Below are 27,695 nucleotides of genomic sequence, written 5' to 3'. Positions count from 1 at the left end.
GGATTTTCAGAAGCACTTCCTACCTGCATTTTCTCCTGCTGGAATCAACGGAAGCATTGGAATTGTCTTCACACCTGCAATTCAATAGAGGAATTTTTAGAATGATTTAAAGTTGCTTGATTCAGTACAGGCAGAATTCTACAAACAGTTAAAAAAGATACGTGAAAGAAGAAAATCAAAATTCTAATTCAAACTCTGCATAAGAGAATTACCTATGGTATGCTAATGAAGATCATAAGGTCTTCACATTCGGTAAAGAACTTTGGCAATCGGTTGCAAGACTTCTAGAGTAATGGCTTACAGATTGGAAAGTGTATTCTTTATTTTAAAAAAATACTAGGAGAATACAATTTTCCAAGAAAAGTATAATGAAAGGAGATAAACAGGGATGTAAATCAAGAGACTTAGACAAGCCTTGTAAATGTTTTAGCCTTCTAGTAATGTGAAGATCTACAATATTAGGTCTAGAAAATTATCCTGCTGCAACAATAGTGAGCTTAAGCAGCCATTCAGAAACTGCTTGGCACCGCTAAGCACAATATGGCTACAGAAAAGGTTATTTCTCAGTCTTCTGGTCGTTTCCTTAGACACTGTACAGCTGAATGTCTACCCAAAAGCAGGTAATGACCAGGCAGCTGAACAAACAATTTGCACTTTTTCAGGCAGGTGGGGATCTCGTGGCGGGGGGGGTGGTCATAGTATGTGCTTGCCGGTTCATTTGTTTGTCAGCAGAGGGAGCAGGTGACTTATTTTGCTTCTCTTCATTTGGGCAGTGCCCCTGGCCACCGAAGGGGTTGTCCGGCTGTGACATGCTAGTGAAGCATCTCCTACATCCTTTTGAAAACTGTCATCTTTGCCGAGTCCTGCTTGATCTGAAAAACTGCAAGGTTTACTGTAAGGCACACCTTCAGTGACATTTGGCAGATGCTGCTGCTCTTTCTTTTCGCTGTCAGGAGAGGATTGAGCCTTGTGAGAGCACAGTTGTCTCAGGGTGGCAGGCTGTTACCACCACTCTTGTACTCAAGCGTGGCAGTTCCATCCTGGTGTATAAGCCATTTCTAGATTCGTATTCTGACCTGCCTTGACAAGTTGATACTTTTGGACGCTACTTAATTCTGGTTGTCCTGGTCTGGTTAGGAAACAGCTTTCCTGAAAAGCAGTTGAGGCGGGTGGTTGTGGTGGACAACACAGGGACCACAACTCAGCTGCAGACCCTGGCAGTGAGGGAGGCATCTGCACACAGGGCTGCACTGGCAAGAGCTTGATGGAGCTGGTTTGTCCCCCCCAGCCCTCATACGGCTCTGCTGGGAGCCCTGTATCTGGTCTGGACCCCCCTTCAGGTAAAGGAAAAAGTCCCTCAATTTGTCACTGTGGTGAAGCTACAACTTAGCCACAGGATCATAATCCATGATCACAGCTTTTGTTCTTCTCCATACTCAAATAAATCACATTTCAAACAGTTCAAGGTTGAACCTATTTAATTATTACTATGTGTTTATGTATTTACAAAGCCTTTGTCTTTTTAGAAAAACTAAGGTTTGGTACTTGGCTGTTTATAGATGAGGAGTTGGTAGCTCCCACATTAAGTTTTAATCTTTTGTGGGTTGTATGCAGAACCTAGTCCTGGAATTTATTAGTACTACATTCTGAAATTCATATTATAAAATGAATGACTTTTGTTTATTTTCAAAAATACCCTTCGTAGTGTCATATTTCTTTAAAATGGCTGAAGATTTCTTGTTTGTTTCCCAATAAATACCAGATCAGTTTTGCTTAACTTACAAATAAAAAATTGTTTCATCACAAGTTGTGTTGGGTTTGAAAGCAAGTCTAATTTTTTCCTTCCCTTAATGATGATAAAAACAAAACCCCTTTCTTACCTATACATGTCAAACTGTGACTTAAATCTCAGCTTTTTAATTTTTCCTAGTGCTGCTCATTGATATGCATATATGGAAATAGCTATATAATTTCAGCCCATGACAAGAATTTAGTGAACAGTTCTGTGAATGCATATGCACAGTTTGTTGGCTGTCCAGTATTGACAGATTACTTTTAATGTGTGCCTAATGAAGTCCTACAAAAATATCACTCCCAAACTGAACCCAAACTTATTTACACAACTTGTATCACCAACAAAATATGAAAACTGTCACAGAAACACAAAGGAAGGGTGACATACCGTGTTTTGCATTCATACTCTAAACCTGATTCCCTTAACTTTCTTCTGTGCCCCCATTGTGTCTTGATAGTTGAAGCAAATGCCAGATTACATCCTTACCTGGAACTTCTCAGATTTGCACTGATTGCTATCATAGCTTTATTTCTCCTTTGATGTGTCTTCTCACTTTTAAGATCATGGTTAGACAATACTTACCAGTTGACAACCTACAGGTAATTGAAAGTACGCTATCAAAAGCAAAAATATGCATACTTAAAATGTGGATTCTGAGGTTGAAATAATTTGTTTCCTCTCTTCATGCAACCAAAGCTGCACCTATGTATTTAGAAACCTTGAAGATACCCAATTCTACACAATCTAGGTTCAATCACACCACGGTTGCTGTTACATTACACTTTTCTCTACTGTTCCTTTGTTAGATTCATTTTGTGTTAATTTTAATTGTAAAATCATAGTAAGGGCCACCTCCTCTGTGTGTACAATCACAGCGAAGTCTCTCTTTGGAAACCTGACTGTGATATGACAATAAACAATGATTATCAGAAGCTCAAATCTGTTACTTTTCCAAGAATTCTGGGATGAAACCCTGGTGGACTAGCTTGGAAATATTTTCTATTTGTAATGCCCCTAAGGAGTAAATAAATCACCACAGAAGTCAAAGAAAACCCCTATTCCCGTGAGCAGCAACATGACAGGAGTTTATTTATTTGTGTTTCCTATTTCTAGGAACTAAATGCACATGGGTGTTCTAGTTTTAGTTACTTTATCTATAAGCTGTACTAACAACTTAAAATCATGGGTAGCACAGACAATCTTAAGGTGTATTTAAAACAATTTATCAGAGACATGTAGCATCATATATGTGATAATTCAGGTTGATATTCCATACTTAAGGTCTGGAGGGGAATCTCCATTTCTGTGTATTTTGGCTTTGGATCTCATTTTCAGTTTTGATATTCCACAAAATGAAAGAAATTTTCATTCCTTAATTTGCTTTGAACCAACGTAACAGACTAAAACACCCCACACAGTGCTGAAGAACGATACTCTCAGATGCAGGTCGGCTTCTTGGCAACCAGGGGGCTGAACCCACGTAACCCACCCTGCATCTCCAGGCAGCCGCCCAGGCCACCAGGACCCTACTTCTTCCCCTCACTGGCTGTTTTTGCAAGGACCAGTGCTTGCTGGAACCCCTCTCTCCAAACAGGCTTTGTGAGGCATTCATCTGGTTATTAGCCCCCAAAACGCAAACCACCAGTTACTAATACTGGCCTACTACCAAAGAACCGATGCCCCATACAAAGTTTGACACCCAGGATAGACTGACAAACTGGTAGGAAATAGTTTCACCATCTCGGTGTTACCTGTTATTTTAAGGATTACGCTGGTATCTTCCTCACTGCTCTGTGTCTTCAGTCTCCAAGAATGAAGAATTCTGTAGCTCTATTTTGTGAGTGGAAGTCAGTGATACCAGGTTTCACTCAGCCAAGGAAAGAAAAAAAAAAATAATTAGCTAGCAGTTTTGCGACTGCCTGAACTTGAATTTAATGAACTGCAGCAAAAGCTTTCTGCAACATTAGAACAGCAGCTGGAGCTAAACCCTACATTTCTGCTTTAAATGGCCTCCACTTACTAGTCGATGAGCAAAACATTAGTAGCAGTCATTTGTTGAGTTAAACAGAAATATAAAAGAAAGCTTTGTAGCACAAGCGAGAACTTAATTGTCAATCTCAAACTGGCTCTGCAATACCCTTGCAGAATTACAGTCCTAAAAAGTCAAGGCAGAAGTTTAATGGCCTCAACGCTGTAAATGGGCCCTTTCAGAAAGGCAAATCATTATTTACATTAAAAATTGCAATACTCTGTCTCTGTTAATGCATTCTCTTTGAAATGAGGTGGTACTGCAGACGACAAGATTTCCATCTGCCACCTTACATCAATGAAATTGCAGTACAATGTGTTTTTCTCTAGAATGCTTCATACATCTCATCAAAAAGCCTTACCACCATATATTTTAAAACTGTCTTTATGTTGAACAAGTTCTTATAAGCTATAAAGCTTTCTGCTATTATGTAAGGTTTTATATACCTTTATAATAACACTACGGAGATTGTAAGAAAGGAATATAAGTGATAACAGCATTATTATTACTTGATTTACGCTGTTTAAAGTGTTTAAGTCCTACTTCAGTAGTTGTCAGTTACCATGGAAAATGTCCTGGGCATTCCCCCTGTAAACTGTATTGAACTATATAAGACTAAAACATATGCAACAGGATTGGGAGGGGTTATTTTCCAGCAGAGGGAGAGGACAATTAAATAAAAGTAAATTACATTAAATTAATTTAAAAGAGGAGAAGATAGTCTATTAAAGAATTCTCCAAATCACTGCATGCAAATTTCCAGATTTTCATTCTCACTACTTTTCAGAATAACCCCAGATCTTCCATTTACCATACAATGCCTGAGGACAAGGAAGGGAATTTGTTCATTGTGCTCTCAGTTTCTCTGTAGAAGGCTTGCACAATCCATTGTCTGTGCATTTCTTCATATTTTCACAGCCCTGCAGGCGGAAGGGGGGGGTGTGGGGGGGGTGGGGAATCCCCTTTTGTCTCGTTGTCAACACTGTACGTATTTGACTGTCAGCCACATATATTTTGACTATCATCCACATGTATCTACACCCATGTTTCATTCTTTCATTCCTGGAAGTCTTTTGACCCAGTTGAACCAGCTGCTAAGAATATCAACAGAGAACAAGCTGGAATAGCAGGAAGGGTACCAGGTGTCTACAGTTACTTTGTTTTATTTGTCTTTGTATAGTACCAACCACAGTTTTTACACAGAAAGCAGTAACAAGCAGATACTCTACACAGAATAGCGTTTACTACTAACATGATGATGCAGTACAGAGAGAGACAGGCATGGTACAACTGCAGAGCCCTTGAGCCGCAAAGACAGGATGCAGTGAAGAGGGCCACAAGCATAGGATGCTGAAGGAAGGAGCACAGGCTGGCACTGGAGACTCCTTGGCTATAACTCAACCATGTTCAGTTAAAGAAATGAAGACCTGAAGCTGGACAAAACTGGTTTTATGGGTAACAAAGAAATAGTATCTAACTTACGTAAAAGACACCACATATAGTAAAATAGAACTGCAGACCAATGAAGACAGAGGAAAGATGTAAAATGTAGTTGACAGACATATAAAAATGACCCCAAGTTGATCCCAGAGTGAAGAAGAAACCATCAATATGACCATCATATTGCTTGCAGTGGAGCATTCCATATGCTGGCAATTCACCATAACACCCCACCACTGCCACCAGCATGAAACCACCAAGCTCAGCACCCTGAGCAGCAGTGGAGATGTGAGCCCAACACTGGGAGAAGGAATAGGCACTAGGAAGTGTATGTATAACAAATCTGCATTATCATTATTTTTTAAACAATTAGATCTGGACTAATAAGGGTTAGACTGCTTAGCTTTCAGTTATACTAACAATATTTTTTTAGCTTTATTAGCTTTACTTATGTAAAAGGTGTGTTTCCTTTGTGCACATAAGCAAGATTTTTAGTGTAACAGCTCTGCAGCAGTAAAGAGAATTCTGGGGCAGGTGGACAGACAAAAGGACAGATGAATTTTTGAGTTACATATATACAGATAGAGTAATCCTCTCTTGGTACATCAAATTAAAAAAAACAAAACCCAACAACAACAAAAAAATTGAAACTTAGACACAGTCTGGCTTCAAATCATTAGAGAAATGTGCAGAAATGAAAGCAAAGGTTGTCATTACCTTAAGGGCACATCTTGCAATTTTTAATTGAGACATTCAAGCTAGTTTAGTAGGATGTCCTCATTCCGAACTGAACCAAAAATCCTAGATTTACCAAATCTGCAAAACAATGTGATGACAGAAAAAAATCAACAATTACATTTTACATAGGAAATATCTGAAGTACTTATCAGCATAAGCAAGGCTTTTATCTGGATCACAATGGCAGATATGTGCCAACAGGGTAACCAACTGAACTAATTTTGTCCACTCCATATACCAATGAGCTAGAAAGCTGTTCAATAACGGCACAGACTTGCTAATGCTAAAAAAACCCAAACCTGACTAAGCAGACGTGGTAAAGCCTATGGGCTAGTTACTGAAAGTGGTACAATTGTGAATAACTGGAACAAAAAAGTGCCTGCAGTGAACTGAAGTGTGGCTAGGATTAACTGTAAAACACTGCAAGATATCAGTGGGGGACATAGAAGAGCTAGGGAAAATATGTCATAAAGCAATGAGCCACAGCAAAATCTGATATGATCAAAGACATAACAAAGCATGTGCTGTGAGGCTCCTCTCCCCCAAGAGCAGAGTAGAAGTATTCCAAAATAACTTACCTTTATGATAGTAAATAGCCAAATAGCGCCTTTAACTATAGCTCACCTGTGAAGACAGGGACAGCATAAGCCAGGAATTATTTAGTAGTACATCATCTCTTCTTACAAAACAACTTATTAGCAAAAAATATTAATGAATGGAAAAATTGAAATTAAACGTTTGAAGAACAACAAAAAATGCAAACTTTCCATAACACCGCGGAGGGCTTTTTGTCGCACTCACACTATCAAACCAAATTTCATTTGTCTCAGGACTCTCTAGGCCAGCAGTTGTCCACCAGCCACTGTATCTAGCAGACTTAGGTGGCTTTTTCTTCTATGACGGAGACCAATTCGCTTTTGAATCTACACCATCTCTTAGCATCCACTGCCCTTCTAATGGTTCCAGAGTGCTCAAGGGAGAAGCAGATCCAAGGTACGGTCTACCACAGGTAACATTGCCATAAATTTATAAAAAGCCAGAAGCAGGAGTGCCTGTCAGTCTTTGCTATCCTCAGAGCATGTTCTTCCTCGGGCAGCAAGGATATCTTAGTGCACAGGTGCACACCTGAAACATGCCTACTCATCAATAGCATGGTTGAAAGAGTCTGAGCAGAACACAGCTGAACAAAACTCTTTTGAAAGGAGAATTTGAACTAATGTGAATATCATAACGAGGTGAAATAAGAACAGGATTAAATTCCAGCACATTCAGTGTACCTTGAAACCAAGACAAGCAAAAACATGCAACTAAGTGCACGTAGACAAAACCAGACTAATACATATCCCAGATACATGGCCTTGAAAAAGTATGCGGGCAAATCTAATCTCAAATATTCATGATTTCTAAGACTAAATCATACTCTCTCCAGGAAAGCAGTAGCAGTCACATCTGGTGGAACATTTGCTGAGCCAAACAATCCTGCAAGCCAGGGGAAAGCACCCAGGTCCCCACCGTTAGGGAGTGCTACACTGCTGGTAAGACGGGTAGCTTACAATGACAGTTCTGCAATATCTACCATCAAAATTTGTTTCAATTACTTTTACCTTCATTAATCTTTATGCAATTAAATATTGCTTTAAAGCTTCAGCTAAAATTGAATACCATATGTTGACTTTCTTATTTAAACAAAACTGATAATCCTTTGGTTACAAGCCTTACTATTTCTGCATTTTAGAGGAGAACCCAAAACAGGGTAACTGTGAGGAGGAGCTGACCATAAAGTCAAACCCAGCCCTTCTACAGTCTTTCAAATCAGGAAAAATTACAAAGCTTTTGAAACCCGTCATTTCCCTCTTGTCCCACAGAAATTTCTAAGATCAGAAACTGAGCTCCCTCAAGATTCCTTTTGCACGGCACACTAAGGAGTCAGCAGAACAATAAAGGACTTATGGACAAGAGGAACAATGGATTTGGGAGGAGGATGTGAAAATTTAGAAGCAGATGCAGAGCAGTGAATTGTAAGAGTTGACTATCTGAGTTGAACGAAGATTGGACTCTGTAAGAAAAAATGCCACGTGATTATATACCTGATAATTTTGTAAAACATACACATTTTTGCTTCCATGAATGACTGTGTTTTGTTCAGACACTGAGGCAGGTAACGGTTTAGGATTCATATAAAACTTGATGGGATTAACAAATAACAGGTGTTTTGTTTTATAGGTTTTAATATTTGCAGACACAAACATGGACAGTATCATTATTTCTCACACCAACAAGTAGGCCAGGCTGCTCTCCTGGGAACTGGAAAATATTTAAAATGATGATATAAAATTAATCAATTAATCATAGACAAGTGAAGAAAGCCCTCCCCCTTGCTACAGCTAGTAACCTCTAAGGGGAAAAAATATTGAAGTAAAAAGAGAGACATAAAATACATTTGTAATCAACTTTTCCATATTTTAAGAGCCAAGCATTTTAGCAAAGGCTTTCTCTCTTTCAGTTTATCTACATTTGGTATACCATGCATATAACCAATTGCCAGGTTCACGATTGACCAGAGGTCAGTTTCCTTCCTATGCTATTTGTCTAACAGAAGCCTATTTATTCACTGCTTTTAAAACAGATCTAAAAAATAGTGAAAGCATTGCCCAGAGATATTAACTTACCATCTTCAGATTTTTAGGTACCAAAATTAAATAATATTGCAAAATGACTACATTCCATCACTGAACATTTTGGGCTTCACTGTTACAAGCTTTACTTCCTGAGAGTTAAATGCTGTCTAAGTTGTCATCACCACATCAGTATAGCAAATTAAGCTGACTTTTCAAATGAGCTTCTAATGTGTTGGCTGAAAGAAGGAGGAAAGAAAAAAAAAAAAAAAAAAAAAAGACACGATCTCACCACATACTATTTCCCTTGTCGCCAGTCTGCATCCAAGCAATCTGACCTCATGGCATATACTGCCATGTTAGATGACTTAACAGAGCTTATTTGAATTAGCTTCACCTTCCTGGCATTGTTGCAATTTTAATTAGAGCAGGCTATTTCACACACTGTACACTGGGTTTATAACAAACATATGTGAGATTTCAGGGATAGGGAAGCTGATGCACTAATCAGTACTCTAACAAATTCATTCTACGTGTTGTCAATTTTCCAGTTGTAAGCCCTTACCTTCATCTAAGAGGGTGATGGAAATTTTTTGTAGACTTCAGTGAAGGAGTATGTAGCTACACTTGAACGGCTTCTCTGGCAAAACACTTCCCAATCTTTCAACAGTAAATGCTCAGTCACATTTCTGTTTCTTCTCCATAGAAAAGCACTATAGTGCTGCAAGATGAACAGTTAAATTACCAGGTTTGGTTTCACCCTTGTACCACCTATAACCGTGGCCTGCATGGCTTCCCCAAACCGTCTTTAATACTTAGGATTCTCATGCATTGGACTCCCAGGCAAGGTAAATAGTACCTTGAGATAACATAATGTCTGTAACTATAGAATAGATCCACTCAATTCTGATTCTCAGAACAATTTCCCCTACAGTCTGGTAAGACCAGGGCAGAGACATAGCACTTGAGCACCAAGACCAGTAGAGGTGTACGGAGGTATGGAGCATAACTGTGTGAGCCTATGGAAAATAAACTACAGCCACATCACTGGAACAATTTATAAGCTACCATATCAGGAGGAAAAAGGCAAAAATATTATGGGAAAACTGCTTTGCTTATTTGCACAGCAGAGGGTCAGAGCAGCAATACTAATACACTGGAAGCATGTAATAGCTAATGACTCAAAAGATGAAAATGATGCCAGCTTCACTGAATTAAGGATGAAAAGAACTCACTGTTGAGCCTGACTCCTACTAAACTAGCAGACAAAACACTTAGGTAACCATAGATACCTTAAAAAACCTTCTAACACTCAATTTACTAATTACTGCAGATTTCTTCTGTTTCATAAATAAAAGTTTTAAAAAATAATAATGTCTGGCTACATGGCAAAGCAACAGACATTACCAAAGCAATGCCAGGTTGGGAAGACCTTAAATGGTTCAGGAGATCAGTTGATAGATGAGATGAGAAACGAAGCAACAGAAAATTGACTTGTTCACAATATCTGCTTTGATCTTACAGCTTGCACTAGAATTTGCAGTTCCAGTGAATACTATACTATGAAGAGCAGAGAGCTGCAACAGCATTATGAGACCATGCAGCAACAGCAAGGAAAGACAGCCAGGCAGAAAGCCTGGCACAGAGAACTCTCAAGATTGCCTATTTTTGTTGTCCAACAACAACGATTTTTCGAGAAGAAACAACAAAAAGCAGGAAGAAATGAGAGTACTCACAGAACATGGACAGAATGGTGCAAAACCCCACAACCATTTCCTCGCAGAAGCAATACCAGGGAATTTCACATTCATCGGTTGTAATTACAGCCGAGAGTCCACAAAGTATACCACAGTATTTTGACAACTGTTTAATTTAGAAGGCAATAAACAAAGCATTTATTTTAATTACAAGGGGAGAAATAGAAAAGTCAAAGTCATAGAGGACCTGCTATGTCTGATTTCATAAAGAAAAAGGTGGAACATACCCTCCTTGGCATACACATACGGTAACAAATACAATGAATATCCTTGTTCTCCTGCTAACTCTTATGGAAAAGTTACCCTAGCTTTGCACAACATACATTCACACGCCTCCTTGTAAGTAAAGTGGCCATGGACTGAATGCCAAGGATGGCTCGCCCTGTGGCAGTCAGAACTTTCTCAGGCACTGCACACGTGGAGGCACCGCAGAGCCATTACAGGGCAGTGCGCGCAGAGCCTGTCTGGGCACTGAGGGGTTTCGTGGTGGTTAAGCAGAGGCAATAGAGAAATGTAGCTCTATTAATGCAAGACGCGCCATGCTGCTTGTTCCGAGTCCTGAAGAAGATGCCATAGTCATGGTCCATCGTTAGCACAGATGGATCCATAAGGGCTCCAGAGGATGCCATTATTAACTCAGAAATGCAGCTACATTTCCAGGTAGCACTGTGGTACTTGAAAGTCTGCAAAACAGGGGGAGTCTATGAATATTTTCTTAAGACTTTATAGGTAAGTTCTATAGGACTGATTAACATTTTTACAATAACATGTTTACACTTTTATGTACTTTTTCAAGTACATAATGTATGGAGTCGCTTAGTATCCTTTTAGCCAGTTCAGTAAATCCAGGTACCCTCACCTTTTTTACTGCTGTGAAGGTAATAAGTGCAGTTATTAAAATCCATTGTGCAGACTCCTAATGTTCTTGCCTTAGAAAACGAACAAAGACTCAACAGTTTCAAACATTTTTCCCTTTTCCGTTAAAGCCCCCTGTAGTCCGAAGTAAAAAGCAATTTAATACAACCTTCTTATGTTTACAGCTCTAAAAAGAAGAAAGGAGAAACTTCAGAAAAGTTTACCAGAAAACTGAAACAAATTGGGGGTCCATTTTTTCTGTCACTTTTGTGATGTCTTCTAGACACTTTTACATGTCATCAGATCAATTAGCCAAAAGGAGACCTATCAGTGAAAAAACTGAACCAGAACGACTTCATCATTTCACAGGAATAGCACCTTTTCAAACATAACCATTCAACTTTCATTTCTTTGAATCAAAGTGGGACATCAAAGATGTTAGATTAAGAGCAAGGAACCATACCTTCTGAAAAAAGTGATGGCCCAAGAAAAAAGATGAATCAAATAGAGGTGTAAATGAAAGCAATGAGTCTTTACCAGAGCTCTTAGTATAAACATTAGTCTTTGCCTATCAAAACATGAATGGTGAAAAACTTTACAGAATTTTCCAAGTGCTAATTATTACAAACTGTGGACTCCTGAAAAACTTATAGTTTTAAAACTGATCTGCTTGTGTGTGTGTGTATATATATATGTCTTAAGACACACACACACACCCATATATACATTTTATGACACTGAAACTACTGGTGAGTTACAATGTCTTGGTACAAGACCGGGGGGAAGAACGTGTTTTATCAGAAACCTTTCCCCAAATATAAGCTGGTTTTAGTCTGTGTATGTCCTATGTCCATTGCTAGGGGACTAGCTCTGGAAACTGTATTAATAATACTATTAATAAATGATGAATGAATTCACAAGCGACTGAAAACAGGGTACCTACTATCTGACCACAGTGCCAGTGAGCCAAGACATACTCCTAAGCCCAAGATGTTAAGACAGTTTTTGAGTATCTAAGGCCTGAACTTGGACATGTGGATGACAATACATTTTCAAAGGCAGTTGTTTCCCCATTGAAGACTTGACTGTAACAGCCACATTTTTGCTCTTGCAGAATAACGGAAAGCATATTCTGTTATATGCTAGGCGTTCTGTTATACTGCATATATACTATACACTATATACTGTAAACTACATACTATACACTATATAGTTCTGGTGTACTTAGGAGTCCCCAGGAGGTAGCCAGGTGTCCAGTACTCTGGTGTACATTTTCTGGGGTGCTGCAGAAGTAGCAGTTGGTCATTTGCTGAAGTCACAGAAAGATCATTATTCACTTTTTAAGCTTGACATTATCAGTGGTCTGCCTGTGTTTATAGTCGGCTCGCTCTCACCTTACAAATCAGTCTCTCTCTCAGAAATGGAAACACAATCATTACCAAGCAAAGTAACATCTCTTTTTACTATCAACATTAAATGCCGTACAACTCAAGAGTGAAACCCCATGACAACTACGCTGGGTGCAATTCAAAAGCCTAACGTGTACTAGGATGAAGTGAAGAACAAGGAATGATCTCCCTTGGACAAGCTGTGAGATCTGAGGTGGTCACTGTGCTTTCCTGTAGGATGAATTTTTCAACAGGTGTAGGCAAGTTAAATCTGCCTTTTACTAAAGGTTAGACCTAGGAAGGTTAATGGTGGGCCTCCAACAGAGAAACACAAACAGAACAATAACTTTGACACCTTGTTTACAAAATTAAGTTCTACCCTACTTTCACATATGGAACCTACAGTTAGTAATACTACTACAAGAGTTTTTGTTACTCTTTATTCATCCTGGTGTTCCTGCAACAACATAACAGCTATTTCCAATTCCTTCCTCAGCAACAGATGGGTATGAGAGCTCCTGTACTGAACACATGAATAATAAAAAAAGCAAGGCCCATATTTGGATGGAAACAACACAACTGCGGCATCTGTCCTGTCCTCTGCTTCTTTCTATTGTCCAAGCTATTCCCACTTTACAAGAGCATTTCCAGAGAATTTCTCTAGAGGACACCAGAATTAAATTATGTCTCTACTTTTGATTGACTGCAAAGCAGATGTCAAACAACCAAAGCGTCTCCAATCTCCCTTACAAATTACAGTAAATAGTGCTAAGATAAACTTCGCCAAGCTAGTTATGCCTAGCAGCATTGATGCTGAAACGTATGCTGAATTTAAACAGGAGGAGAGAAGAGTATTTGGCAGTAGGTAAGAAAATGGAGACAAAGCTCCAAAGACTCTAGCAAGTGTGAGCTTATGTGTTTTGAGAAGGAAAAAAAGGGGAAAATGAGAATGGAACTAAACACAAGGGTAATGCAAATATTTCACATTTGATTATGAGAGGGCCTCATTACCTGAGAAATACTGAGGCTTCCATTATGTAAACACCTTGGCAACACCTGAAAAATCCTATTGCTGTGTTGCTGGGTGATGAGTATTTTGGATGGGATAAAATGATACCTTAATTAGTTTCCCTGGCATGATCTGTGGAAATAAAGTCTCTAACTCAAGATAAGTTATAAAGCGGGTATGTTTAGTTCACCGGCAGGCATCAGAGTGGATAACTCCAAAAGCCCTGCTGCTCCAACCCCTTTGTGCATGTGTGATTTAAAGTATACATACATACATATTCAATAGATTCCTGAGAATAGGTCAGGTTAAGATAATTAGTTTCAAGAAATTATTTACATAAGTTACCTCCCATTTGCGCTTGCGCACTGCCTCCTGGTGGTGGCTGTTGAGGGTGGTTGAGGATGAAGGCTTAGTAGTCTCTCTTGCTCTGAACCTCACACCTTCTCCCTTCACACAGACGCAGTCGTGTCTTGAGTTTCTTCCATAACGGAACAGGACAGAACCAGTTTTCCTGTTCCAACACGCTAATGTTAGCATACCAGTTTCTTCTTATCAGTACACAGAGCATAACAGTTCCACCTATCAGGGCCCCAGGACCAGGCCCCAAGACCTTGCTTAATCTACAAAACTACATTGTGAAACTCCTCTTTGTGCGTATAATGAGAGGTTTAATTATTCAATCAATTTACTTCTAAGCTTTCTATTAATTTCCCCCTGTCTTGTTATCATAGGCAAATTTCTTTGCCTTATATGTGATTTATTTCTTGAAGGGGAACTAGACAATACTTTGCCTGAAAGTTACCTCTTAATGCATTCGCATGTGCGCTAAATATAAATGTTAAAAATGTCAATTGCTTTAACATTCTCCAATTCCAAACATACAATATTGCAGACAAACAAAACTGACTGGAACTAATGTCAAGAGAACAACAATGGGGTTGTTGAAACAACACATTTAGAATACCAGTAGCAGTAGGTGACCATCCAAAAAGCGCATCCCACCAGTTATGTTCTGCATCTTTCTTTACACTTTTCAAGACCCTGTGAATTTCCTTTGTGTCATGGTGAAAAGCTATCAAGGTTTTCTGTCCGTTTTCTTGGACTTCCTTCAAGATTTCAATCAAATCTTGATGTTTCACTCATTGTTTTACCAATGTAAGATTCATTCTGGTAAGTACAGGCATCAATCTGTGAAACATTGTATATTTGGACCGTATCAACTGGTGGGATATGATTGGCACTAAATACAAAAAGTCACACCCAACTATCTTAACAAAATGACAAATATAAAAATTAGCATGGTTTTTATTGTTTACAACTATCTTGTCTATTGTTACAGAGCTACAAGCAGCTCTCAAACACACACACAACCGCACCCAATATATGTAAGTGCTGTCTTTTGGTTAGTGTCTGAATGGATTTCAAAATGACAGATACTTTGTTCGGTATAGAGACAAATGTCTTGAGCATCAATTGTACTACTTTTGCAAATAAATCCCTTTTGTTCTTTCATACTGCAAGATTCTAAATTTACAGTTTGCCATTTCTCATCCACCATTCATGCCCATGCTCTTATGTTTGAAAGGACAGAGCACAGTTCCATTGAGGTTCAATAATGCAGTGATGGGGTGGACTACATATACTGAAGCGTTATGAATGGCCATATTAGCAATGGGATCATAGGTAAAATTTACTAGAGTCCACCAAGACTGGAGTTCTTTTTCAAAGTTAGTGGCACTATCCCAAACGACTTTCCAGATTTTGGTAGGGAAAGTGCCCTCTTTGCCTTCTCTTATAACTGAGGCAGCCACTGATGGCATCCATAATTGGGCCTGTATGCAACTAAGGGCTAAAGAAACGTTATCTTGGATCTTACCAAGTGCATCTATTATCAATTCACGGTCTTGTGCATTCACCTTTTCCCACTTGGGTAACACTTTTGATAACAGCCATTGACTAGTTCCTAAAGCTAACAGGGAACACTGCAAAGGCGGTTGTAACTCTGTCAAATCATTAGTTGTAGCAGCCAGCTTATTAATTAGTATTTAATTTAAATATTCATTTATAATGAGTCAATTTCATTTAAAATACCCAATCTCATTCCCAACACACCAGTTAGGTCTCTTTGTGTTCGCCTTTTAAAGGGCACCTGTTTTCTCAACCAGGTTGTCCATCCCTCAAAGGATGTCTTCAAGGAAGGAGAACAGGCTGGTTGAATTTCAGAGACATTGGTTTGTATTAACAACTCAACGCGTTTGTGAGACCATTCCGGGTTGAACAACATCTGCTGTCCTGTTTTTCTGATCACATAGGGTCAATTTCAAAAATTTTCAGATTAAGTACTAATGGGGTCGATGGAACTGTGGTGGTAGGAGAAAGGTGGCTGGCATGATTGTTATTTTAACCTTGTAAGTCAGAGCCGTTCTCGGTGATTCCTGCCCTAGGCATACTATGAAGACTGGCTCAGTTAAGGTAAAATTATGCCAACACTCTCATGCATTAAAGCACGTGGTCTTACTTAGAAGGGTAAATTCTTTACCTACCTTTCTGACATCAACCAGGGTGTCTCCCGAATTTTTGATGTTATCATCTTTATTACATATTTGACATCCTACTTTTATTTTATCTCCTAGTTTCCCCCACAATCGGGCAACTCTGTCCTCATCATCCCGGTCCCACTGATTTCTTTGGTACACCTCATTTCCAGAAAAAAATCACCGTAGCTAATTTTGGGTTTGGGTCTACACTTCCCATTATTCCAGTGTGGTTTTTCTGAGCATGATTCCAAGGCCAGTTATTAGGATCTTGGTTGTAGACAAGAGGGAGGATACAAAAAAGCCCAAACAGTCCAAACCCGTTATTGATCAGTCTAAGAATCTAAACTTCCCTCCCCCATCAGTTTTTATTATTATATTAAACCTGTCTTGTTCAAGAATGTCTTTGTCTGAGTCTGAGTTTTAAAGGTCCAGTTTCCATTAACTCCCAGCGTTGTTTAGGGGCTTTCTTCACCCTGGAATGATATATCCACGACAACTGCTCCTGTAATTTAACAGCTGTGTGTGTTGTCAATAAGACCTGGAATGGTCCATCCCATTTTGGTTCCAAAGGTGAGTCTGAAAGAGATATAACATATACATAATCACCTGGCCTTATTTATGCATTAGTCCATCCAGACCCTGAGCACGAGTTCCCAAGACCAGTTTCTTGACTTCCTAAGTTGTTTCTGTAAACTTATTACATAATCAGTAAATACTTCAGCAACAACTTGTGTTGATGTTCCTGTTTGGACCATATAGGGTCTCCCATATAACATTTCAAAGGGGCTCAATCCCTCCTTAGTTCTTGGTTTGGTCCTGATGCGCAACAAGGCTAGGGGTAGTGACTGAGGCTGGGTTAATCCAGCTTCCTTACCCAACTTTACAATTTGTAATTTAAGAACGCGGTTAGTTTTCTCCACTTGACCACTCACATGTGGCCTGTAAGGAGTGTGTAATTGCCAATCTACTCCCAGAAGTCTACAACTTGCTGTGTGACTTTGGCTACAAAATGAGGGCCTCTATCTGAAGATATTACTGCTAGAACCCCAAATCTCGGTATAATTTCATGTAATAAGGCCTTAGTCACTTCCCTGGACTTGTTTGTTCGGCAAGGGAATGCTTCTGGCCATCCTGAAAAGGTATCAGTTAATACCAACAGATATCAAAATCCCCCTTTCCTAAAGGGTTCCAAAAAATCAGTCTGCCACCACTGCCCGGGGAGATTACCTTTCCCTATTTGCCCTAGTTCAACCTTCTGGGTTATTCTGCAAACAAATGTCACATTGTTGTGTCACTTGTTTGATTGTCGTATACAAATTACGGGCAACCATGCATTTGCTCAGGTGTTTTTACAAGGATTCAGCTCCCCAATGTGTCTTTCTATGTTCAGCCATTATTGTAGACCAGAGTAATGTGCTATTCGGGTATTTCAGTGACCCATACACCCGGAAATACTTGGCCCTGAACCTCCTTTGGTACTTCTGTCTTTTCAGAGGGACTTACCAAAGCTAAACTTAAAAGCTCAATCAGCTGGTCTTTCCCCACCTTAAATTCTATTCTGTCCTTTCCAAATTTTATTTCTGCCCCCAGTTTTTCCAGTAAGTCTCGTCCCAATAAAGGCTTTGGTGAATTTGGCATATAAAGGAATTTCTGTATTCCTAATTGTTTGCCCAATTTGAATTTCAGGGGCTGGAGGAAACACGCCCTTTCATTTTGACCAGTAGCTCCCTTTACCATTACAAAATCATTATCAATAAATGTTAAAGCCTGGTTTAAGACCGAAAACATCACCCTGGTATGTACTAAAAACTCTTCTCCCTGTTTCTGTTTCCCTAGCTTTAATATAACCAGTGGATCCGCTAGGGTAGACTCCCCAGCTTTCCGTCAATCATCAGTTTCCTGCAACAGGGGCCTGGGTTCTAGGGGTGTTCATGATTTTCCTGCCTCCTTGTCTCCTTTGAGGACAATCCCTCTTCCAGTCACCTGTTCGTTTACACCATGCACACTGATTCATTCCCAGTGGGGGTCTCCAAGAGTCTCCACCTTCCACGGTCGTCCCTATTTTCTCTTTTGTCAGGACCTCGCCTTGTTGTAAAGCTGCTATAAAAGCTCTCCCGTCCCTTCTTCTGTCCTCCCCCATGGTTTTATGGTCTTTCCTCTTTTCTTCCTCTTCCCTATTACTAAATACCTTCCAAGCCTTGTCAAGAAGTTTTTCTAAGTTTCGCCCCTCAGGCGTTCCCAGTTTCTGTAGCTTTTTTCATACGCCTCTGGCTGACTGGCCTACAAAATGCGAGATGAACTGCTGAATTCCCACCTCTGATTCAGGATCTAAAGGAGTTCATCGCCTCATCGTGTCCCAAAGTTTTTCCAGGAACTCTTGATGGAGACTGGTTTGGCCCCTGCCTAACTATATATAATGCTGACTAATTTATTGTTTTGGGGATAGCCCTCCCTATTCCTTTCGCTACCCAATCTCGATATTGTTACAATGGTTGCATTTGCACAGCCCTTTGGGATCCCAGTGGGGGTCTTGTAGGGGAAAATGATCTTTTACATCTTCCCCTGACCCTTTAAGTTGGTCCACAGCCAGATCCTCGGCGCTTTTCAATATTAATTGTTTCTCTGTTTCAGTTACATGATCTAACATTAATTGAATATCCTTCCAATCAGGGTTATGTTGCCTGACTAAGTACTGGAAATGTTTTGCCACCCCTACAGGTTCTGTTCTATAGCCCCTTGCCTTTTTTTCCCAGAACTCTAAATCCAGCAATGTAAAGGATACCCTTATTATCATGGCACCCCCATCCACCCCAACCACAGCCCAACCACATCCCACTTCCCATAAGGGTGCCTGGCTGGGTTCAGGTTCAGATTTTAACTCTCTCCTGGCCAGAGTACAGAATGCCACAGGTATCCCAGGGGCGCTATCAGAGTCTGACTCCCCAGAGCTTTCCCGTGTTGTTAGAGGGGGTGGCCTATCATATTCGGGTAAAATTTTATTCTGTGCCTTTCAAATCTTCTCCGGGTTCATACACCTCTGTCCAATACTACATGAGGAACAACACCACTTCAATTTACCTTTTCCTTCTTTTAGGTTTTCCTTTTCTAATGCCAACACCATGGGATCCTGTGGGGGGCTCATGCCACAAACTTTCTGGTACTCTGGGTGATTACAGAGAGTAAAGAATAGGTCAGCATATGAATACTCTTCCCATTTTTGGTCCCTCCTTAAAAATAATGCTAACTGCAAAAGGCTATTAATAGTTCAAAGTACCATTTATCAGCCACTTTTTCTTCATCCTCTAATTTATAGAGGGGCCACCACTGATTACAGTATTTTATCAATGCCTTTTTACTCACTGAGCCTCCATGCCCTCCCCCTATCTTTTTCCAGTGTTTTAATAAGCAACGCAAAGGGCTAGCTTCCAGACAGTTTACTTGACTTGGCAGCCATTATTAGACTTATTTTCTAGACTCCCTCTTAATTTCCACGCAAACGGCCTCTCACAGTTGTGTATAGTCTTATTCCACTAATCCTCAGGAATGTCCTATAAATATGGTAACAGCGATTCCCACACACAGATTAGTTATTATATTAGCCTGATCCCTGCCGGGGGGTTGGGTGGGGTGTGACGACAGACAGATACCGAGCACAGATGCGGCGATATAAAAGCTTTCTACAACTGAGCACAGGAGCGGTGATATAAAACCTTTCCACACCTAAGCACCTAAATCCATGTCCCGTGTCTGGTATTTTAAGTCTTAAATTCCCTGTTTGATTCCCCACCATACATTAAACAATAATAAAGACAGACTACATTTATAACACTAGACAACAGCCTCTCGCTTAGTTCATCTCTGGCTATTTCCCTCACGGGAGAACAGAACTGCGGATCAAAACTCTAAAATCACTTCATGCTTAATTGCACGTCTCAATCACGCTATCACACACTCTCACACAAAAGTGCTTTCACTGCTCAGTCTGGTGTTGGATTTACGATATTAAGACATGTTTCACTGATGATAAAATATGCATGGTACCGAACACTTATAACAGGTGTATACAATGATAGCTATCCCATACAGCGCTCCAGCTACCCCAGCAACGAGTGCCCAAGCCACCATTTCCCTGCGCCTTACAGGGTCTTGGGTGCTCCCTCACCCTGTGCGGTTCTCTTTCTGTTGGGCCCAACAGAACCAAGGGGTGAGCCATACTGCTCCCTCACCGCACGTGGGGTATCTCCTCATGTCTTACAGGGTCTTGGTGAGCGATATTACTCCTCACCTCGCATGGGACGTCTCCATACAAGTTCTTCCTTACAAGCCTTCCATACAAGGCTTACAAGTTCTTCCCCTGTCCCCCCTGAAGGTATTTTAAATTCACATACCTTATCTGCTGGCAGATGGTCCTTGTCTACGCCTGCAGCAGCTGGAGGCGCAGGGGAGTTCCTCCGAGGACATCCCCCCCTCAACCAACTTTGCAGTCAGGCAGAGCCCCATCTGGGTCACCAAACTGTTCTGCAGAAATAAACTCTGTAACTCAGGATAAGTTATAAAGCAGGTATGTTTAGTTCACCGGCGGTCATCAGGATGGATAATTCCAAAGACCCTGCTGCCCGCCAGTGAATTAAACATACCTGCTTTATAACTTATCCTGAGTTATTGTTTATTTCTGCAGAACAGGCAAGGGACCCGCCCAGCCCGGCCCGTCCTCCCCGCCGAGGCACGGCACCCGCGTTTTCCCCGCCCTGCACTTCAGCACAAGGCCGAGGCAGCTGACGGCCCGGCCCGAGGCCTGCGCCCTCCCCCGGCCCTGCGGGCCGCCCCCGTGCCGGCCGGGGCACGCTCCCCGCCGCGGCGGGATGGCAACGCTACCGCGTGAGCTGCGCACGGCCAGGTGCGGAAAGGAAAACAGAAAAAAGGTCACTGGGAGAGCGAGGCCGGGGGGGGGGGGGGGGGGGGGAATGTGCCAAGGTATCAGCCAGCAGCTTCCCAACGAAGGCGCTACCTTTGGCAGCAACCGAACTGCGCCTGCCATTAAGCAAATGTTCCAAGGCTTACGAGATTACCAGGGTTTTGTCCAACGAATCGTCACCTGACGGCACGTCACCTCCCGCGCTAGCAGCCGCTGCTCCCACACCAACCGCGGCGCCCCGCGGCCCCGCCCGGTAGGGAGAGCCCCGCCCGGTAGGGGGAGCCCCGCCCGGTAGGGGGAGCCCCGCCCGGTAGGGGGAGCCCCGCGCTGCTCGCCTCGCGCCGCGTCCCGCGCCTGCACGTTCCGGCGGAGATGGCGGCGGCGCGAGGCGGGGCAAACCCCTGGCACCGAGTCGAGGCAGCGCTGACAGCCGAGGGGGGGGGGCGGCCCCGCAGCGACCAGAGCTGCCTTGTTCTATTCCTGCTCACGTTTCGCTGTCTGCGAAAGCAGCGCTGCGCTGTCTGCTGCGGTACCTCTGGCAGAGCCCAGCTGTGGCGCCCTTGGCACCGCGCCAGCACTGGGAGCCCTTTTTGCCGGTTCTGCACCCCTTAAAAACGCCGGCATGCAAACCAGCGGGATGTAGGGATCGCCCGTCTGAAACCAGGCCCGCACACGTGGTGAAGAGTCCGGCTGAGCACACGACAACTTCGAGGAAAGGCTTCGGTCCTGTCAAAAAGCTTTAAAAAGTAGATGGGGGTAAAGTCGTAAGATAGAAAACCAATACAGTGTGATTTTCTGGGGAGATGCTGCACAGCACAGCACAGGTCACACTACTGATGAAGGGCAGGTGTCATCGTGCATGCTAATGAGCAGTTTCTGCCAATAAATGGAAGAAAGGACTGAGGACCAGAAGTTTAATACCTTTTTTAAACATTTTGGGGAAAACTGACCTGCAGAAGTAAAAAAAAAAACAAAACAAAACACCCACTTTTATAAAGGGAGCAGCTTTCTTGCAGAAACTAAAATTTGCAGCAGCTCAGCAGAGGACAAGCTGTGCAGGAAAGCGGCTCGGGCGCAATCATCTGGTATACATGCAACAGTGAAATCTTTCTAAACGAATGCCTCCGTTTCCATAAAATTTCACAGCCATCTTTTGGCTCCTAGGAATGATACAAATAAAATACAATCACTCCATTGCGTCCTGCATGTGGATACTTTTCCCTTTTTGGATGAAGTCCCAATGTAGTTTTCTCAGAAATTCAGGGTGGCCACAGCCATTCTCCAGTTCATCCCAATAGTCCCCAGATGTCAGCCAAGTCAACACAGAATCATGGAATAGTTTAGGTTGGAAAAGACCTTTGAGATCATTAAATCCACCTGTTAAGCCAGGACTGCCAAGTCCACCACTAAACCATATGCCTCTGTGTTTTTTAAGTACCTCCAGGGATGGTGATTCCACCGTGTCCTTGGGCAGCCTGTGCCAACACTTGACCACTCTTTCCATGAAGAAATTTTTCCTAATATCCAATCTAAACCTCCCTGGCATGACTTGAGTCTGTTTCCTCTTGTCCTGTCACTTGCTACCTGGGAGAAGAGACCTACCCCCATCGCCTACAGCCTCCTTTCAGGTAGCTGAAGGGAGTGATAAGGTCCCCCCTCAGCCTCCCCCAAATTAAACAACCCCAGCATAGCTATGAGAGTTAATACATTAGAAGTCTCTAGCCCAACTTCTGCAACATGAAGCAATTTTCTCCCTTATTTCTTGCCTGAAAAGGTAACAGTATAAATACTGCATATGGAAGTCTGCATTTTTTTCCACCACCAGATAGGCAATAGAAAATACACGCAGCTGATTTTCCCTGTTTCTATTCCTTTCTGGACAAAATTAAGTGTCACTGCTTGCTAACCTAGTAATATACTTCGCTTGATTATTTCAAAAGGTGTAAAGAATTTAATGATAATTATGAAAAGGTACATAATTAAAAAATACATTTATCCTTACAGACATTGCAGAGAGATTACAGAGGTGCTGAGATAGCTCAAAGACCTGGAGGTAGGTCCTGGTGGGCCACGTGCTGACCATGACTCAGCTGCCCACCCTGGCACTGAGGGAGGCACCTGCACACAGGGCTGCATTGGTAAAAGCTTGAATGAGGCCATCAGTCCCCTCTGCTCAGCCCTGAAGTTGTATCTCTGCTAACTGGTTGGAATCAGAAGCAAAAGTAGTAAACAAGAATAACTCCTCAGTCTTTAATAGTAATAAATCATTGTATTCTACTCTATTCTATTATATTCTACACAGATTAAACCAGATTATAATCATGAATCCCAACAATGCTATTTGCCACCTACATAAATACATATTTGTTGTCATAAAAGGCTGAGCTTTCAAGTATTTTACTAAAACAAATAAACAATAAAATGTTACAGTAAAAAAAATCCAGTAAGGCTCTTGAGTATCTTTTTAATACTGCTGTTTATATCCTTAAATATTATTTCAGAAAATGCACAGGATGCAATATAGCCAAATTAATCCTGCTGCTAGAAAATCTGATTATAGCCATGATTCTACCATGATTCCTATTTATGCAGCATGAGTACTGATACTGCTTCTACCTCTGAGCCTTCTCTGGATGGATGTATTTCTGAACAAGGCAAGAGAGACCCTCTCCACATCACGCGTATGCCCAGTCTTACCTTAGTCTCACCTCCCCACCTTCCTCCCCTTGTACACTGCTTCATTTTTTTTCTTTTGAAAGCCCTTGAAAATACGCTAGAAAGAGCTGAAAAGACATCTAAAAAGGAGTGAACAGTCATTTTGGTAAAAACTTGTAACTTCTCTACACTGTTAAACCACCTGGAGCTCCAAGGACAAAGAAGCTGTTCTGATGGTCAGCTTGTCAGCTCCTATCCATCCTGTGAACAAATAGCACTTTGGAAAACTATTCCTTTGGCACTGGCTTAGCCTCTCTCTAAAGAGGAGACATAATAGAATATCGTAAAAATGCCCTCTTCCAATCTCTCCTGAAATATTGTACACTCAAAATCTACTTGCTTTTCCTTTGTAACTCTCACTCTATTTCACAGGACTCACAAAAGCATGCTGATTATGACTTGATTCTTTAGACTCCTTTTTTTCACTGGAGAATATCTTGTCTACAAGCAAAAGAATACAAGGCTTGGCTACACAGAGAAGGTGGTATGCAGGGAGCTAGAGTCTGGTTTTATAGCACATTAGGCATTGCAGTAATTCTTCATGGAAGTACAGTTTGTACTGAAGATCCCTCTAGGACCTTACTTACTCCCCTTTGAAAACAGGTTGTACTCCTCCAAGGGTTAGAATGGACCAAACATCTAATTCCTACCCCAACTTACTAAACAGGGCTTACTTGGCAAGAGTACATTTGGCCTTCTTGAAAGTGCTTGTGTGGCTTTAATGGTGGTGGTACTTTTGTAAGATACATAACCTCAGGTACATAACTTATCCTCAAAATCATTGGGGCTCACAGGGATAAGTAGTTGCACAGAGGAGAACTGTTTTCTCAGCAGAGGTGGCAGCAAGAATTTATGTCAGGGGAATGAAGTGTTTCTCTCCAGTTGAACATTTTGCTGTGTATGTGTTATATCAATGAACTCCAGTAGCTTTTCCAGAAACAGACTGAATATCAAATTTGCAGTAAAAAATCTCACCATGAGCCAGAAGGGGGACGTTTCATCTGTAGCCTGTATATTCCTTTAGGATCCTGCTGGATAAAATATGCTGTAAAATATGTAAGATGTAGGGAATGTTCATGCACAACCAGAGCTAAATTATCTTTTCCAGGTAAATAAGGTAATAAAATTGCTCTGCCTCTCTATCCCTCAAGCAAAAATAACGTTTTTGACCACATCTGACAGAAGGACAACAGCCTCAAATACTTCTGTCTTTTAATGAAAATGGATGGCAAGGTAGAGAGGTGCTCCTAATGACAGAACAACTGCCATGTAAACTCAAACACATATATTCTTAGGAAAGCAGAGCATCTCACCCAGAAGACATCCTCAAGAATCCAGGCATCTGAAGTTCTCCTGCTTGTGGAGCTCTTTGCTTCCCAGGGACTCGGTGAGGATGGCTCTGTGACTGGCACCACCTCTGTTCTTTGACCGGAAGGTGATATATTTTGCAATGTTACTCTAAAATTTTCACTCAGCACTCAGATTCACAGTACATGAGAAAAGATTTGAGAGTCTGTAATTTGCACAACACCCCCCCTATATACAAACATCATGCAGACAAATACCCAAGTTTTCCTTCCTTTTCTTAAATCACATATTTTCTTACTGAGATTGAGTGAAACAGAACAAACTACAGATGTATTTCAGTGTCACCTTAAGAGAAGAAAAGGCAATAAATGCATGGGTTTTTGCAAAACAGCACAGATCTAATTCCAAAAGCAGCATGCACAGCCATGTCAGCAATGGATAATGGCCATCAAAGGAAAAAAAAAAAAAAAGAAAAGAAAAAAAAAGGAGTGCATTAATAGGAAATATTGGTATTTATAGCGCAGAACTGGAAAAAAACTGCTACTGAATCTCTCAGTAATATTCAGCGGAATGAAATAAAACGGTCAGAAAATCCAGGACATTTTTACCGTGCTGGTAATTACGTACAGCTTCCACAAGAGGGCAGTATATACTTGGCTTTGAGAAAGAAATTACACGGACCAGCTCTTTTCCCATCCTTTTCCCTCTTCCATTATTATTATTACACAGCAAAAAGGTAATGAATGCAAACGTGCCCAGGCAGTTGGTGCAACAGCAGTTCCTGAATGTCGAGGGGACTTCTATCTTCCTCCAAGATGAAAAAAAAAAAAAAAAAAAAAAAAAAAAGATAGTCACGCGAAACACACAGTAACTGTCAAGACAGGATAAGTTAAAAATGATGAAATTTCATAATTTTGCATTTCACCATGCAGTTTCTTAAGGACATATTCACTTGTAGGAAAGGGATGTATTTTTATTGATGTATCACAGATATATCACAAAACTCTTAATGTTTAGGCATATGAATATGTGAAATATTTTTAGGTAAATAATTCGGTAATTATTTCAATAGCACTGGAAAAACTAAACACGAATAGGAAAAACATTTTTGTTATGCTACAAGTTTTACATTAATAGCACACAACAACATGAATGTTTCTATAGGCTTGTATTCCTAAAGGAAAAGAGATTTTAAACCTCTTGGACATCAGAGTTTTTTTCTGAAAATTCCAGGGGGGAAAAAAAAAAAACCACCAAAGGAATTTTATAGATTACTTTAGCTGCATGCTGTCCACACTTCCATAAATTTTGTAATTCAGGTAAGAACGTTACTGGTCTGTACAGAAAAAATCATAACCTCTCCAACACCAAAGCAGAACTGCAGGAGAATTTCAGCTGAGTCACTCTGGAAAAAGAGGGAACAGAATTGTCCATGTTAATGCAGAAAATACAATCTGACACTTGCAATAGCATTGAGGAAAAAACACCCTGTGTTTTTTGGAGGACATCTCTCTTTCTTTAAGTTAAAAAGTCCAGTTAAATCCCCCTCAGTAAGTGGAGAAGTTTGTGTCTAACACAGACACTTTGGCTGATCTTGTTGAAGAGGCCACAGCGAGCATTTGGCTGAAATTCTTTTGATTTATACTGAAGCAGCTAACATGTCTGACCGCTCCCATTAACATTTCTTGCTAATGAACTGCTGTGCTGAACGCTGGTTTTCACTACTATTATGTCCTGTGGAAGACAGCCCCCATTCAACAGAAATTTAGAAAGATGCTTGGAGGCCAAAAGAAGAGAAAAAACATCAGGCAAATATTTAAATGCTAGCAATGCTTGGTGAGCTAGGAGATTTGTTCCACTTTGAAAGAGATTAGAAAAGAGTTACCTATCATGGATGTCAATTAACATCAAATCAGTTGTAAAACATCTGCAGATGACACACGCATTCTTCCTTCACTTCAGTGCATTTGGAAATCACAGTATTTATCATTATTTGGACACGATGCTTGCACTCCCCTCCCTCCTGCCTCTGCATCTGTGGAGAAAAACCTTCTGTTATATAATGTCTTTCAGATTCCCTCTTTGATATTAATTTCCAGAATAAAGAAAAGAACTATTAAAGGAGAATCATACAGAAAACAAAACAGGGATTTCTGATCTTTTTTCCCCCCAATAAAACAGCAAAGGAGTTGTGCTACAAGAGGTGGGTCATCAATAAAGAAGCAGCCATCTGGACAACTCTAGCTGTTTGACTAGATTTTTGTCTTTCTGAGACTAAGTCTCAGAGCCTCAGAGACAACACTATCAAAGAAATTTGTGGCAAGATTGATACTCCAGCAGAAAGTCTGTCACATATGATCTCTTTAAAGAAACCAACCATGCAAACAACTGCAATTTGCATCTTCCAGTCTAAAGATGGCATTTAACCATGCCAGAGCAGCCTTACGAATGGACAGATAAATACCCTTACGTATGGTATGGTGTTCTCACTATATGCTAAACATTGTGGACTGGAGACTCCCCTAAATGCAAAAACTGTATCAGTCCAGGATCACTAACATGATCTGGAGGATTCATGTTAGTCCTCAGCTCTG

At 40.9% G+C, this 27,695-nt stretch overlaps 1 long non-coding RNA gene across 16 annotated transcripts in view; it reads right to left on the bottom strand.

Annotated features, from left to right (window-relative positions):
* Positions 1-21,359, bottom strand: part of LOC308062110 — a 30,925-nt gene extending 9,566 nt beyond the window's left edge. For 2 of the 16 annotated variants that reach the window (XR_013927476.1, XR_013927477.1), the window contains exons 1-4: positions 20,552-21,217; positions 19,242-19,325; positions 13,972-16,739; positions 24-9,338 (exon numbers count right to left, since the gene is read on the bottom strand). This is a non-coding gene — a long non-coding RNA (uncharacterized lncRNA). The other 14 variants (XR_013927480.1, XR_013927483.1, XR_013927472.1 and 11 more) reach the window with 14 other exon arrangements.
* Between the last annotated feature and the right edge of the window lie 6,336 nt (positions 21,360-27,695).

This window comes from Falco punctatus (genome assembly GCF_963210335.1).
Source record: "Falco punctatus genome assembly, chromosome: 4".
Taxonomy (NCBI): domain Eukaryota; kingdom Metazoa; phylum Chordata; class Aves; order Falconiformes; family Falconidae; genus Falco; species Falco punctatus.
The sequence above is the reverse complement of the archived record's forward strand: the minus strand, read 5'-3'. Positions and strand labels throughout refer to the sequence as shown.